The following is a 15947-nucleotide window of genomic DNA, read 5'->3' as shown; positions in this document are numbered from 1 at the left end:
AATCTAGGAGACACCACTCTCCAAGAACTAACAAATGGTGTGTTGGTGATGAACTCCTTGCTCTTGTGCTTCAAATGATAGTCTCCCCAACACTCAACTCTCTCTCATGGGATTTGGATCTGGTGGAAAGAAGATTTGAGTGGAAAGAAACTTGGGGAAGGCTAGAGATCAAGATTCATATGGTAGGAATGGAATATCTTGGCCTCAACACATGAGTAGGTAATTCTCTCTCAGAAAATGTATGCTGGAAGTGCAGGTTTGTTCTGATGGCTCTCTCCATGAATGAAGAGGAGGTGGAGGGGTATATATAGCCTCCACAAAAAATCTAACCGTTACACACAATTTACCAATCTCGGTGGGACCAAATCAACAAACTCGGTCGGACCGATTTAGTAAACCTAGTGACCGTTAGGATTTTCGGTGGGACCGATATGCAACTCGGTAGGACCGATATGGTTAGGGTTAGGGCGTAACGTAATCTCGGTGAGACCGATTACACAAACTCGGTTGGACCAATTTTGGTAATTAGCTAACCAGAGAGTTGGTGAGGCAAACTCGGTGGGACCGATTTTGGTAACAAGTTAACCAGAGAGTTTGCATTGTAATCTCGGTAGTACCGATTGCTCAAACTCGGTGAGACCGATTTTGGTAATGGACATACATAGAGAGATTACAATCCCATCTCGGATAGAAAGAATCGGTATGGCCGAGTTTGACTTTAGGTTTAGGTCATATGTGTGGAAGTGGGAAAGTAGTTGAGGGTTTTGGAGCATATCACTAAGCACTATGGAGCAAGAAACTCATTAAGAAACACCTCATCCCTTCTTGATAGTATTGGCTTTTCCTATAGACTCAATGTGATCTTGGATCACTAAAATGTAAAATGAAGAGTCTTGAGCTTGAAGCTTGAGCCAATCCTTTGTATTTAGCATCTTGAAGGAGTTCCCACATCCTTTAGTCCATGCCACTCCATTGTTGAACTTATCTAAAACATACTAGATAAAAGTGTTAGTCCAACAAGAGATATGTTGACATTAATTACCAAAACCACCTAAGGAGCACTTGTGCTTTCACCACTTGGCAGATGGTGGGGGTGCATAGCATCGGGAGTGCACCGGAACATGCGGTGTTGGAGGGGTGATCATCCGAGCTGAAGGTCAAATCGGCCTTGGGTGCCACCCAGCCTGGGGGGTTTCTCGGCGCTTGAGGGCGGCGCCGATCTGGCGGACGGACGGCTTGACATGGCGGCTTGAAGGTGGTGCCTGTGATCCACCCAGGATGGCCGCGACGACCGGGGGTGCCTGCGCCGCATGATGGGCGAGGAAGAGGTTGCACAACTCCTCCCAGGAGGCCATGGAAGCCACTGGTAGGTGGAGCAGCCACATGCGCGGGACGCCGGTGAGGGCCATGGGCAGCCAGTTCGCCATGACCTTGTCATCGCCCCCGGCCTTGAGGACGGCTTCTTCATATGCCAGCAGGAAGGCCTGCGGGTCGGTCGTGCCATCGTAGCGTGGTGGCATGTCCAGCTTGACTTGCGCGGCCACTGCACCTGTCGCAAGGCGGGAGCTAGGGCTCGGAGCCCCCTGGTCTTCGCATCGGCGTCGACAGCTGGAGCTGGCGATGCATTGGCCGCCATGAGGGCAGAGCGCGGTGTTGATGGGGAATGGGTCAACGGAAGGGAGAGCTCCGGCGCACCCCTACCCGGCGCGCCAAATGTCGGATGTTGGGTTTCGGCAGACCCTTAAGGTTCAAACACTGGGGTGCGCACGAAGATCTCTCCCCTACCGTTCTACGTCCGACCGCCTCGTGAGATCTGAGCTGAAAACGATAAACAACACAAGGGACACGAGATTTATACTGGTTCGGGCCACCGTTGTGGTGTAATACCCTAATCCAGTGTGTAGTGTGGTGGATTGCCTCAGGGGCTAATGATGAACAGTACAGGGGAAGAACAGCCTCGCGAGAGGTGTTCTTGGGCTGGTGCGATGAACTGCTTGAGTGATTGATCGCCTCTCTCTCTCTAGTCTTCCCAAAATATGGATCTAATGCCTCTCTACTGTGGTGGCTAGTCCTATTTATAGAGGCCCTGGGCCTCTCCCCAAATATTGAGCGGGAAGGGCGCCAACAATGGCCATTTCGAAGGGGAACACCCAGTACAAGCTGACTAAAGTTGGTCTTCGGCTACCAAAAGCACTGGCGATGACGCCGTCTTGGGCTCCAGGTGACCTCTATCCTGCCGCTCCGCTGGTCTTGGTCTTGTTGCACTGAAATGGCAACCTTTGTCTGATGCCTTGGTACTCCACGTCTGTGCTTGCCCCCTTTGCACCAAAGAGGAAACAAGGACACTACGCTGGCCGGCGCCCGCCTGGTCTCTATCATCATGGCTTGCATCACGAGCACCTCGCGAGGTACCCTGCCTTGATCTCTCCACCTCCTTGCGAGCCTGCCTAGCGAGGCTGTCCCTGAGGAAGCCTTGCTTCGTCCGCCCCGCGAGGCTTGGCCCCTCGCGAGGGTCTTGAGTCTTGTGCTGATGGAGATGGGCCGTACTGGGCCACCACTTGAGCCACGCCGCAGGCCGCAGGCAGGCAAGTCTGGGGACCCCCGTTCCCAGAACATCGACGGAAGGGAAAGAGGAGAGGAGAGAAGGAAGGAGAGGGTGGTGCTACGTCTTGAGCTTGCGTTGGTTTTCCTTGAAGAGGAAAGGGTGATGTAGCAATAGTAGCGTAAGTATTTTTCTCAGTTTTTGAGAACCAAGGTATCAATCCAGTAGGAGGCTCCTCAAAAGTCCCACGCACCTACACAAACAAACAAAGAACTCGCAACCAACGCAATAAAGGGGTTGTCAATCCCTTCATGGCCACTTGCAAAAGTGAGATCTGATAGAGATAGTATGATAAGATAAATATATTTTTGGTATTTTATAATATAGATTGGAAAAGTGAAGATGCAAATAAAGTAGATTGAAAGTTTATATGATAAAAGATAGACCCGGGGCCATAGGTTTCACTAGTGGCTTCTCTCAAGATAGCATAAGTATTACGGTGGGTGAACAAATTACTATCAAGCAATTGATAGAAAAGCGAATAATTATGAGATTATCTAGGCACGGTCAAGTATTTAGGCATCACGTTCACGACAAGTAGACCGACTCCTGCCTGCATCTACTACTATTACTCCACACATCGACCGCTATCCAACATGCATCTAGAGTATTAAGTTCATAAGAACATAGTAGCGCATTAAGAAAGATGACATGATGTAGAGGGATAAACTCATGCAATATGATATAAACCCCATCTTTTTATCCTCGATGGCAACAATCCAATACGTGCCTTGCTACCCCTATTGTCACTGGGTAAGGACACCGCAAGATTGAACCCAAAGCTAAGCACTTCTCCCATTGCAAGAAAGATCAGTCTAGTAGGCCAAACCAAACTGATAATTCGAAGAGACTTGCAAAGATAACTCAATCATACATAAAAGAATTCAGAGGAGATTCAAATATTTCTCATAGATAAACTTGATCATAAACCCACAATTCATCGGATCTCGACAAACACACTGCAAAAAGAGTTACATCAAATAGATCTCCAAGAAGATCGAGGAGAACATGGTATTGAGATCCAAAAAGAGAGAAGAAGCCATCTAGCTAATAACTATTGACCCGAAGGTCTGTGGTAAACTACTCACAACTCATCAGAGGGGCTATGGTGTTGATGTAGAATCCCTCCGTGGTTGATTCCCCCTCCTGCAGAGCGCCGGCGAAGGCTCCAAGATGGGATCTCGCGGATACAGAAGGTTATGGTGGTGGAAATTGTTTTTCGTTGGCTCCCTGGATGTTTTCGGTGTACGTGGGTATATATAGGAGGAAGAAGTAGGTTGGTGGCCGCTCAAGGGGCCCACTAGATAGGGGGGCGCGCCCTATAGGGGTGGGCGCGCCCTCCACCCTCGTGGCCACCTCGGCTGCTTCTTGGCTTGCACTCCAAGTCCTCTGGATCACGTTTGTTCCAAAAAAAATCACGCTCCCGAATGTTTCATTCCATTTGGACTCCGTTTGATATTACTTTTCTTCGAAATACTGAAATAGGCAAAAAAAAACAGCAATATGGGCTGGGCCTCTGGTTAGTAGGTTAGTCCAAAAAATGATATAAATGTGTAAAGTAAAGCCCATAAACATCCAAAAAGGGTAATATAATAGCATGGAACAATCAAAAATTATAGATACGTTGGAGATGTATCAAGCATCCCCAAGCTTAATTCCTGCTCGTCCTCGAGTAGGTAAATGATAAAAATAGAATTTTTGATGTGGAATGCTACCTAGCATAATTCTCAATGTAATTTTCTTTATTGTTGCATGAATGTTCAGATCCAAATGATTCAAAATAAAAGTTCATATTGAAAAAAGAAATAGTAATACTTCAAGTATACTAATCAAAGCAATCATGTCTTCTCAAAATAACATGGCTAAAGAAAGTTCATCCCTACAAAATCATATAGTTAGGCTATGCTTCATTTTCGTCACACAAAAATGTTCCCAAATTCTACACCCCCGATGACAAGCCAAGCAATTGTTTTGTACTTAAATAATCTCAAACTTTTTCAACCTTCATGCAATACATGAGCGTGAGCCATGGATATAGCACTATGGATGGAATAGAATGTGATGATGGGGATTGTGTGGAGAAGACAAAAAAGGAGAAAGTCTCACATTGACGAGGATAATCAACGGGCTATGGAGATGCCCATCAATTGATGTGAACATGAGGAGTAGGGATTGCCATGCAACGGATGCACTAGAGCTATAAATGTATGAATGCTCAACAAAAGAAAACTAGTGGGTGTGCATCCAACTTGCTTGCTCACGAAGACCTTGGGCATTTTGAGGAAGCCCATCGTAGGAATATACAAGCCAAGTTCTATAATGAAAAATTCCCACTAGTATATGAAAGTGACAACATATGAGACTCTCTATATGAAGAACATGGTGCTACTTTGAAGCACAAGTGTGGAAAAAGAGATAGTAACATTGCCCCCTTTTATTTATTTTCTTTTTCTTTTTTTCTTTGGCCTTTCTTTTTTTTTATTTTTGGCCTTTCTTTTTTTCTTTTTCTTTTTATTTTTGGGGACAATGCTCTAATAATGATGATCATCACACTTTTATTGATTTACAACACATGAGCTAAAACTCAAAACTAGAACAAGATATGACTCTATATGAATGCCTTCGGCGGTGTACCGGGATGGGCAATGAATCAAGAGTGACATGTATGAAAAATTATGCAAAGTGGCCTTGCCACGAATACGATTTCAACTACATGATCATGCAATGGCAATATGCCAATAGTAATGCGTGTCATGATGATAAATGGAATGGTGGAAAGTTGCATGGCAATATATCTCGGAATGGCTATGGAATGCCATAATAGGTAGGTATGGTGGCTGTTTTGAGGAAGATATAAGGAGGTTTATGTGTGATTGAGCGTATCATATCACGGGGTCTGGATGCACCGGCGAAGTTCGCACCAACTCTCAAGGTGAGAAAGGGCAATGCATGGTACCGACGAGGCTAGCAATGATGGAAAGGTAAAAGTGCGTATAATCCATGGACTCAACATTAGTCAAAAGAACTCATATACTTATTGCAAAAATCTATAAGTCATCAAAAACCAAGCACTACGTGCATGCTCCTAGAGGGATAGATTGGTAGGAAAAGACCATCGTGAAGGAAATATGCCCTAGAGGCGATAATGAAGTTATTATTTATTTCCTTATATCATGATAAATGTTTATTATTCATGCTAGAATTGTATTAACGGGAAACATAATACATGTGTGAATACATAGACAAACATAGTGTCACTAGTATGCCTCTACTTGACTAGCTCGTTGATCAAAGATGGTTATGTTTCCTGACCATAGACATGAGTTGCCATTTGATTAATGGGATCACATCATTAGGAGAATGATGTGAATGACTTGACCCATTTTGTTAGCTTAGCACTTGATCGTTTAGTATGTTGCTATTGCTTTCTTCATGACTTATACATGTTCCTACAACTATGAGATTATGCAACTCCCGTTTACCGGAGGAACACTTTGTGTGCTACCAAACGTCACAACGTAACTGGGTGATTATAAAGGAGCCCTACAGGTGTCTCCAAAGGTACATGTTGAGTTGGCGTATTTTGAGATTAGGTTTTGTCACTCCGATTGTAGGAGAGGTATCTCTGGGCCCTCTTGGTAATGCACATCACTATAAGCCTTGCAAGCAATGTAGCTAATGAGTTAGTTATGGAATGATGCATTACGTAACGAGTAAAGAGACTTGCCGGTAACGAGATTGCACTAGGTATTGAGATACCGACGATCAAATCTCGGGCAAGTAACATACCGATGACAAAGGGAACAACGTATGTTGTTATGCGGTTTGACCAATAAAAGATCTTCGTAGAATATGTAGGAGCCAGTATGAGCATCCAGGTTCCGCTATTGGTTATTGACCGGAGACGTGTCTCGGTCATGTCTACATAGTTCTCGAACCCGTAGGGTCCGCACGCTTAAAGTTAGATGACAGTTATATTATGAGTTTATATGTTATGATGTGCCGAAGATAGTTCGGAGTCCCGGATGGGATCACAGACATGACGAGGAGTCTCAAAATGGTCGAGACATGAAGATTGATATATTGGATGACTATATTTGGACACCGGAATGGTTTCGGGGGTTATCGGATATATACCGGAGTACCGGGGGGTTACCGGAACCCCCTGGGGGTTAATGGGCCCCATGGGCCCAAAGTGGAGAAGAGGAGGGGCGGCCAGGGCAGGCCGCGCGCCCCCTCCCCCTCTAGTCCGAATAGGACAAGGAGGGGGCGGCGGCGCCCCCCTTTCCTTCCTCCCCTCTCTCCCTTCCTTCCCCCTCTCCTACTTGGACAAGGAAAGGAGGGAGTCCTACTCCCGGTGGGAGTAGGACTACTCCTGGCGTGCCCCCTTCTGGCCGGCCGCCCCTCCCCCTTGCTCCTTTATATACGGGGGCAGGGGGCACCTCTAGACACAACAACAATTGATCCTTGAGATCTATTAGCCGTGTCCGGTGCCCCCCTCCACTATATTCCACCTCGATAATATCATAGCGATGCTTAGGCAAAGCCCTGCATCATTAGAACATCATCATCGTCACCATGCCGTCATGCTGACGGAACTCTCCCTCGACACTCGGCTAGATCGGAGTTCGAGGGACATCATCGAGCTGAACATGTGCAAGAACTCAGATCGAGGTGCCATGTTTTCAGTGCTTGATCGGTCGGGCCGTGAAGACGTACGACTACATCAACCGCGTTGTGCTAACGCTTCCGCTTTCGGTCTACGAGGGTACATGGACAACACTCTCCCCTCTCGTTGCTATGCAACACCATGATCTTGCGTGTGTGTAGGAATTTTTTTGAAATAATTACATTCCCCAACACATCGCTCGTCCCCGACCGCCACTCATAAGGATGCACAATCCAAGGACACTTCATGTTTCAAAATTGTTACACAACTTTAACCATACGGGCAATGCTACGGGACTTGCTAACTTCAACACAAGCATTCTTTGAATTCATAATCACCCAACTAGCATGACTTTAATATCACTACCTCCATATCTCAAAACAATTATCAAGTATCAAATTGATCATAGCATCCAATTCACTTCATATGATAGATTTTATTATACCCAACTTGGATGCCTACCATTCTAGGACCAATTTTATAACTATAGCAAATACCATGCTGTTCTAAGAGACTCACAAAATAATATAAGTGAAGCATGAGAGACTAGCAATTTCTACAAAATTAAGCCACCACCGTGCTCTAAAAGATATAAGTGAAGCACTAGAGCAAAAACTATCTAGCTCAAAAGATATAAGTGAAGCACATAGAGTATTCTAATAAATTACAATCAAGTGGGCTTCTCCCAAAAGGTGTGTACAGCAAGGATGATTGTGGAAAACTAAAAATCAAATACTAATATCATACACGACGCTCCAAGAAAAACACATATCATGTGGCGAATAAAAATATAGCTCCAAGTAAAGTTACCAATGAACGAAGACGAAAGAGGGGATGCCTTCCGGGGGCATCCCCAAGCTTAGGCTTTTGGCTATTCTTGAATATCTTGGGGTGCCATGGGCATCCCCAAGATTAGGCTTTTGCCACTCCTTATTCCATAGTCCATCAAATCTTTACCCAAAACTTGAAAACTTCACAACACAAAACTCAACGGGAAATCTCATAAGCTCCGTTAGTGAAAGAAAGCAAAATCACCACATAAGGTACTGTAATGAACTCATTATTTATTTATATTGGTGTTAAACCTACTGCATTTCAAGTTCTCTATGGTTCATACCACTTAATACTAGCCATATATGCATCAAAATAAGCAAACAACACACGAAAAACAGAATCTGTCAAAAACAGAATAGTCTGTAGCAATCTGTAACCCATGAATACTTATGGAACTCTAAAAATCCTACCAAAATAGGAAGTCCTGGTCAATTTGTCTATTGATATACAGAAAAAAAATCAACGCAAATGTCACATCCCTAGCTTCTGGTAATGCACTAGGCTAGACCTCTTGCTGCATCATGTTTAAATTCAAATGAAATTCGAATTGAGGAATTTTCAAAGCCTCAGAAACCTCTAAAAATAACCAACAATTAAATCTTCTCAAATGTGTCCAAGAAAATGTTCCTGTTATCCTCTGGAAATATTGGCAAGAGGCAAAATCCAAACCAATATTTTTGGTGTCTCAGAAACATTTAATTTGGGCATTTGAATTAAATCAATAATTATTTGAATTGGATTTATATCTACTATTAAATAAATATAGGTCCAATAATTCTGAAATATTTTGTGGAGCATTGTTTTAATTCTTTTAGCTCCTAAAAAAATATTGTCAGAAGCAAAATAAATTGAATTGGTTTCAAAACCAAATTCAAAACAAACCTGCAAAATAAAAAACTGAAATAATTAGAAAAAGGAGAGAGAGTCTTACCTGGGCCCTTACCTGGCTGGCCCAGTGGACAGCCCAGCCCACTGGCCTGGTGCCAGTCGTCCTCTACCTCTGCCAGTAGGCAGAGGAGGGAGACAGCGCACGCGCGCGCCGTGGCGCCACGCCACCTCCCTGCCTGCCTGCGTCCCTCGCCACCGCGACGCCTCGGGCCTTCTCTTCGGCGCCGCCTCGAACCCCTGGACCCCCTCACTCATCCCCTTCTCCTGCTCTCCCTCTCGCTCCGCACCTCGGGCCCGAACGGAGCCGCCGCCACCGACGCCGATTGCCGCAGCCACCGTGCACCCCTAGCCTCGCCGATGCACCCAGGAGCTCCGCCTCGACCCCCTCTTCCTCCCCTCCGTTCCACAGCTCTGCGGAAGCCCTGCATCGCCGCTATCGCCGTCGTCTTCTACCTCAGACCCGCCGGCCATCTTCGTCAAATTCGTCGTCTCCGGTGCCTCCCCGAGCTCCCCGAGGCCACCGTCGCAACCCCTGTGAGCTACTATTCCATTCCCCCTCCTCCTCGCGCTCGTTTCCGTACCCTAGCCGCCTTTCCGCCGGACCCGAGAGCTCGCCACCGCCGTGCCTCGTCACCACCGTGGCTGGAGCCGTTGCAGCTCGAAGCCGAGCACACCACCGCACTCAACACGTCTCCAGGAGCCCGTAGCCGCCACTAGCTTCCCCTCCCGTGCCCCCGAACGCCAACCCCGACCTCGCCCGAGCTCCGGCCGCCGCAAAAGAGCTCGCCGCCGGCAGCTCCGGCCACCCCAGCCTCCGCCACCGCCACCGTTGGATGCGCCACTCCACCCTCTCCCCGTAGCTGCTCCCTGCGCGCCAAAAGAGCCCCTGTAGTTGGTTTCCAACGCGCACCACCGCGTCTGGCCTCGCCGGTGTCAAGCCGCCGGTGGGTCTGACCCACGTTGACCACGGCGGGACCCCCCCCTTCTCTGGGTCGATGACAGGTGGGGCCAGCCCCCCCTGTTAATTAGTTTAGTTATTTTATTTTAACTACCCCCTCTGCTGACACTGACAGGTGGGCCCCCGCCATCAGGTGATTAGCTTAAGCTAATCACCACCTAATCTAACCCCAGAGCCACTGACATATGGGTCCCACAGGTCAGGTTTGACCTGGAGGCGCCCAGTTGACCCTGCTGACGTCACTGTGACGTGGGGCTGACGCAATAAGTATTTTCTGGATTTAATTTAATTCTGAAATTCCAGAAAATTCCTAAAACTTCTAAAAATCATAGAAAATTAACCGTAACTCCAAATTAAATAAATTATATATGAAAAATTATCAGAAAAATTCAAGGAATCCATCTGTACCATTTTCATGCATGTCAGAACAACTTATAGCTGCTGTTTAGCACAAATCAATTAAGTGGCATTTGAATAATCACATATGGAGTTTAAATTTGAATCTTGTATTCAAACCAACTTCATTTAATCTGTTGCTGGTTGCATTAGCTCAAAACACATTCATATTGCCATGTCATGAGCATGCATCATATTGTGCATTGCATTGATTGTGTTCCTTTCTGTGTTGCCGGTATTTGTCCCCTCTCGATAGACGCGATACCGATGATGTGATCGTTGACACTGATGAAGACTCAATGTTATCTTCAGAAGTGCCAGGCAAGCAAAACCCCCTTGTTCATTCCGATACAATCCTACTCTCTCGCTCCTGCTCTTTTTACTGCATTAGGACAACATCGATTCATCTGTTACTTGCTGCGGTAGCTGAACCCCTTTATCCTTTGCATGACCTGTCATTCCACAGTAAATAGATGAAACCCACTAGCATGAGTAGGAGTTGTTTGAGCCCTGTTGTGCCTACTCATTCATGTTTGTTGTCATGCCTGCTACTGCTTAGAGTTGAGTCGGGTCTGATTCATCGGGGATGAATCAGAGGTGTGTGAACATGTCCTACTGTGTGTGAGCTAAGTGTGTGAATACGATTTGGTAAAGGTAGCGGTGAGAGGCCATGTAGGAGTACATGGTGGGTTGTCTCATTGCAGCCGTCCTCAGGAACTGAGTTCTGTGTTTGTGATCCATGATTCAGCTACTACCACGCATTGGGCCCGAAACCAATGGACCCTCTCGGCTTCTTAATCACCCTTGTCCTCTGTCCAGGAGTTGCAAGTAGTTTCTGGTGTTTGTAGTATGCTGGAGGCCGTGGGCAGCGCTGACCGTAGGGGTGGGCTGTGATGCGGTAGGCACGTGGCACGGTGTACCGGGCGCCCGTTTGGTGTCCCGGGAACCCTGTTCACATCGTTTGGGGCTGTGAGCGAAACTCTGGCCGGATCTCCTCATGGATGGAACCCGAATAGGCGATAAACCTGGAGTAGAGACTTGAGTGTTTGGGCAGGCCGTGGCCGACACCCACGTTGGACTTCCGCTTGAAGGTTGCCGAGTACATGTCGTGTAAATGGCGGTAAGTGGTGAGAGCGTGTGTGAAGAAGTACACCCCTGCAGGGTTAACATCATCTATTCGAATAGCCGTGTCCGCGGTAAAGGACTTCTGGGTTGCTTATATCAGTTCATAGACAAGTGAAAGTGGATACTCTAAAATACGCAAGATAAGCGTGAGTGCTATGGATGGCGTTCTCGTAGGGAGACGGAAGCGGATCCATAGTGGTGTATTGATATGGTGAATATGTGGACTCGTGTGCGCCACCTCATAAGAGTCGCTTGCAGTAGTAGTTTAGGATAGCCACCGAGTCAAAGCTGGCTTGCTGCAGTTAAACCCCACCATCCCCTTGTTGAAAATGATGCATATGTAGTTAGTTCTGATGTAAGTCTTGCTGGGTACATTTGTACTCACGTTTGCCTATTTTATGTTTTTGCAGAGAGACTTCAGTCTCACTAGTATTTCCGCGTGGTCTTCGATGTTTAGCTTGATACCTCAGCTACGATCTTGTGCCCTCGGCAGGATCTGATAGATAGTCAGGCTTCTCAGCCTTTTTCATTTATAGATGTCTGTACTCAGACATGATAGCTTCCGCTTGTGCTTTGACTTGTATGCTCTGAGTGTTGGGTCATGAGACCCATGTTTGTAATATCTCGCTCCTCGGAGCCTATTGAATAAACTACTTGAGTCGTAGAGTCATTTTGTGATGCCATGTTGTATTGCACATATCGAGCATATTGTGTGTATGTTATTGAAATGCTTGGTATGTGTGGGATCTGACCATCTAGTTGTTTATCTTTAGTAGCCTCTCTTACCGGGAAATGTCTCCTAGTGTTTCCACTGAGCCATGGTAGCTTGCTACTGCTCCGGAACACTTAGGCTGGCCGGCATGTGTCCTTCTTCGTTCCTGTGTCTGTCCCTTCGGGGAAATGTCACGCGATGAATACCGGAGTCCTGTTAGCCCGCTACAGCCCGGTTCACCGGAGTCCTGCTAGCCCAGTGCTACAGCCTGGATTCACTCGCTGATGACCGACACGTTCGATGCTGGGTCATGGATGCCTGTCCCTGTAAGTCTGTGCCACTTTGGGTTTACGACTAGCCATGTCAGCCCGGGCTCCTTATCATATGGGTGCTAGCGACACTATCATATACGTGTGCCAAAAGACGCAAACGGTCCCGGGCAAAGGTAAGGCGACACCCGTGGGAATACCGTGCGTGAGGCCGCAAAGTGATATGAGGTGTTACATGCTAGACCTATGTGGCATCGAGTCGGGGTCCTGACAGCGTTGGTATCAGAGCTTGACTGCCTGTAGGATTACCAAGCCAAACTGGTCGAAGTTGAGTCTAGAAATTCTTTAGTTATATAAGGGAATTGATTGTGGGATGGAACGTAAGGCTCTTTTTACTCCTTATACCTTATGCCTTCTGATCTAAGTCATCTTATCTTTCCTGCGGGGATTAAGAACTAGGCTATCTCTTCTTTCTATTAGGATCACATGTTACTAATCAGTGGACTTATAAGATTGTTGGATTTAAGTCTCAGTTCAGTTTCTACTACTTCTGTATGTTAATTGTTGATCTCGAAATCTTGATATTGTGCTTCTGAGTGGTTATGCCACCATTTTTGTGAATGTCTCAAATCTTTTCTGAGCATTTACAGCCGTTATGCTGTCCGAGTCATCCCAGGTTTCTAAGTAGTTTGATGCATTTGCAAATCCTTGCTTCCCGTTTCAATGTTCCCATGGGCCAGATTAACCACACTAATCAGTGAGTTGAGGTACTCCGTTACCTTGACATATATGTTGGAATTATTATTATGACCCTAAGTGCTTAGGGGATCATCTAGTGGTCTAGCCATGATTTGTGTCCTAGTGAGAAGATTCTGGCCTTTATTCTCGGAAGCATCCCGTGATGCTACTTAGTAGTAGGTATTCTACTCCTGGGTTCTGAACCCGAGATTCACTCTACCTACTTCATGTTGATAGTAATTGCTAGTGCCTTTAGGATATTAGTAACCTTTGCGATAGTCCTTGAAGTCCGTGGTATCTTCTTCTTCCAAATACCATGAACTACTTATGGCAGATGTTTATTGGATCAAAAAAAATCACAATTAGAGTACTCTTGAGGAGTTCTCCATTCATAAATCGTGACTCTGCCAGTTCTACCTTTCTGCATGGGTTATCCGGAAGAAATATGTTGAACTTGGTTCGACATACTAATCTATGCATCCACAACTCAGAAAGTTATATGTTCCTTTGAGTTGTTCTCTTTAGTTGCATTCTGACCCTCGTCTATCAATTGATAGTCAAGAGTATGCGTGCGTTCGTTCATCGATGCCTATGACTCTTGTGGTCTGTCAAGCCATTCTATTCCGGAATGACTAGGAGAAACAAACTCCAGTACCTCTTCCATATCCAGGATTGGGTCAAAGAAGTTGTATTCCGCAGATCAAATGCCAATCCAGCTTTTGGTTCTGCTCTACCTTGGAGTATTACATATTTTATATCGAGATTGTTATAGGAATTGCACACCATCCCATGAACTCTTGGTACAGTGATACTTCTTGCCATCACTGTTCATTCCTCGGCCCTCGTGTTGATGCAACCGGAATACCGACAAATGAATTGTGATGAGTGAAATCAATACTGCTAGCAACTCTGTTGCTTGGTAGTTAAAGGATAATAATTTCATTCTTAGTATGTTGGTTTTCGAATCATCCTTCTAAGACTGATCGTGCTACCTAGTCCTTACTTCGGTGCACCCTTCGATTGATGAGTTAGGATCTTGTCAAGTCCTCACTCATTTGATCATATCGTCTTGCCCCCAAAAGCAAGATTGTTCTCGAGCTTAGTAACATACCGGTGGCTCGTGATTCTCTGAATATCTTCTCAGAAGTATTACCAGGTTGTCACCTGACCGCTATGTTGAGCTCGTGATCAAGTTGGTTTTTTGTGAACCATCCTTCTCCAAGAATCTGTGTTGGATATCCCTGAGCTAGTTGGTTAAGTTAGACAACGACTTGGAGAGTTGGAAGATAAAAGCTTGCCTGACTTAGTTCGTTCCAAAGGGATATTCTTGTGTAGTGTGTGTTGAAGAAAGATGATATCTTCATCGATTGGTCCTTGTGATCAGTTGCTGGACCTATTGTCTTATCAATCCTTTGATTTGAGTGTGGGCTATCGTCAAATCAAATCAGTACCAACGATGCTCGTAATGTTGTCTTATTCGTGGTTGATCCCTCGAGCATACACCATTATATCTTTTAGGTCTGACCAATGCTATCACTTGTTCACTTAACTATGGAATTCCTTTTAAAAGGAAACCCAGATGAATTGTTCTTGTGCCCATTGACAACATCCTTGTCTTCTCCATAATTTTGCTGAACATTAAGCTAGTGTTGGAAACTTTTGAAAGCATTTGATCATGCTAGCTCATGAAGCATATGTTGGATGAAGGTAGTGACTTCCTTTAATTCATGTGCATCTGATGCAAGTTGCCGTCGTGGATTCGAGAAAGTCAATGTTGCTTTCTTTGGAATCATTCCAAATCAGTCATGCACACGTGCGAAGAATTCTGTGGTTTGAAGACTTGCAACCTTCAATCTATATGTATCCCTAGCACACCAAGCCACTGATTGATTTGTTCAAGGAGAAGGAGTTCCTTCATAAGAGCTAATCCGGACTTATGAAAGAACTTCGATACCCTCGTTGATGGTTCCCCCTCCTGAACTTGGTAGTGTTTTATTATAAGACTACTTTGTGGTCATGCTTGTCTTGGACAACGTGTTCACATGTTTGTAGCAGAACCAGCTCATGTTTTGGAGCTTGCTATCATAGTTCATCTTCCGAGAATCTCGCAACGTCATCTCGTCGATTTGTGTTGCAAACTTTCGTTTTTCTTCCTAGACTCGATGAGTCTGGAATATCCTGACACCAACCAGATCTGAATCTCAGGCAGATATGATGGTTTGGAACATTTCCCAAGAACTATAATATTGGTCTCGCGATAACAGATAAAGTGGATGTCATGGCCAACACACCCAGCCGGAAGACCTATTATTGTAGTATCTTGATTGAAGAAGTTGGCCACCTCCCCATAGGGATTTCGTAGGATTTACTCCCTAGTTGCCCCTATGGATTTCTGTGTTCCGAAGTCCGGCCTTTTTACTTGCTGTTCTAGATATCAAACCATATCTATGAATGGGATACGCTAGCACATCAAGGAGAACATTAGAAGCGGAGTGCTAAATGTCTCTCGGTCGATCATCCAGATTTTGTTCCTTGGCTTCGCTAAGGTGTAATCTGAGAAGGTGGTATCTTCCTTTGCATCTGCATCATCCATCATCATTCATCGTGGTAGCAAGTTGTGTTGCCAGGATCCTTGACACGGATGTTGGTAAAACCTTGATGATTATGGAATTGCTCAAGTTCTTGAGAGCATGCACAAGCGCTACGTGTTATCATCGGCTCTAACTGGGATTCCTCTCAGTTTCCTCGGCAATGCT

Source organism: Triticum aestivum, chromosome 6B, assembly GCF_018294505.1.
Source record: "Triticum aestivum cultivar Chinese Spring chromosome 6B, IWGSC CS RefSeq v2.1, whole genome shotgun sequence".
Lineage (NCBI taxonomy): Eukaryota > Viridiplantae > Streptophyta > Magnoliopsida > Poales > Poaceae > Triticum > Triticum aestivum.
This window is presented reverse-complemented; position numbering follows the sequence as displayed.